We start from the raw sequence: 1,253 nt of genomic DNA, 5'->3' as shown, positions 1-1,253 counted from the left end.
TTAAAAGAAAGTAAAGCTATCCCAGTAACAGGCCGTGAAGGCCCATAGGGTTGTGAGACGTTGAGGGTCCCACATTATCTAGACAGTCTGCTCAAAAATGGCGGTAAGGTTGTGAGCCTTACACACCGGCCACGCTTTACTCCCCAGGAAAATTATTGAATTAATTCCTGGTACTCATTTCTGTTAGAGGCTGAGTCGACCCCAGGCCCATAGTGCGGCTGGAAGGATTATGTCAACCAATGACCTCCTCAGGACTTGAACCCACAACCTTCCAGCTTGTAGCACAGTGCCTCAACCAACTACGCTACTGTGTGCTCCTTATTTTGGAATATCCATATCAAAATGTTGACATATTATTTGAGACCCAGTTTAAAATAAGTGAAATGTTTATATGAGTAATTCAGTTTGACAACAACAAAAAATCGTAAATGTTTGGTCTAATACTTGGGCCATTAAAAATGATTGAGACAAAGGACATTATTCGGAAGTGGTGATAAGAATTTTGTAGGCCTCTCACCTAAGAGTTGGTTTATTTTTTCTGAAGTGTATAGTGTCAAACTGTGTTCTCAGTAACTAGTGGACTAAATTTCTGGTCCTGTCTCATTCAAATCTTTACAGCCCATTTCTCTCTGATGCATTGTGAAGGTACCTTCTCATCTCTGTCTTCATCTTCTGAGTTATAACTTTTCTAAGGATTTCCCTCCAAAAATTGAGTGTTCTTTTACTCTTTTCTCCATCTTAGCCACATGTCCAACCCAATTTAAATCTCATCATCTAACTCCACTGAGAGTTGAAGGTGTGTTATATTTTTCATAACACCAACTTTCCTTGAATGACAAGGATCATTTTTAAATGTGTTTAAGAAATTTATATGGTGGAATTTTTACGTTGCTGAATGGGAAGCATTGTTGTTGATGAATGCTGAGGGCCACGACACTGCTAGTCATATACTGATGCTGTGCCATTTTAGAATTATATTTGTAATATAGCATTTCATTCATGAGCAAAATTTTCTTTTGACATAACATTTCTCAATTATATTCATGTATTTATTATTTGTTTCATTTGTGATAGATTTGCTTAGCTTTTTAACACCAAGGGATGTGCTGTTTGTCCCCTGACATAGTTTTCATCTGTCATGAAGGTACAAAATAATTTTTATATGCATTTGTTTTAAAGATGTGTACATGTCATATCTTGTTGCTCAAGAATAAATATACTTTTTAACATATGTGCAGGAATATGGTTAAATA

At 36.4% G+C, this 1,253-nt stretch overlaps 1 protein-coding gene across 2 annotated transcripts in view; it reads left to right on the top strand.

The window, feature by feature from the left end:
* Positions 1-226, top strand: part of LOC111867918 (glycosaminoglycan xylosylkinase) — a 9,566-nt gene extending 9,340 nt beyond the window's left edge. Inside the window, exon 10 of one of the 2 annotated variants that reach the window (XR_002843423.2) lies at positions 188-226. The gene's annotated coding sequence lies outside the window, so the exon portion shown is untranslated. The remainder of the gene's footprint in view (positions 1-187) is intronic. The other variant, XR_002843422.2, reaches the window with a different exon arrangement.
* Positions 227-1,253: the final 1,027 nt, after the last annotated feature.

Source organism: Cryptotermes secundus, unplaced genomic scaffold (genome assembly GCF_002891405.2).
Source record: "Cryptotermes secundus unplaced genomic scaffold, Csec_1.0 scaffold218, whole genome shotgun sequence".
In the NCBI taxonomy this organism is placed as follows: domain Eukaryota; kingdom Metazoa; phylum Arthropoda; class Insecta; order Blattodea; family Kalotermitidae; genus Cryptotermes; species Cryptotermes secundus.
Note: the sequence above shows the minus strand (reverse complement) of the source record. Positions and strands in the feature narration are given on the sequence as shown.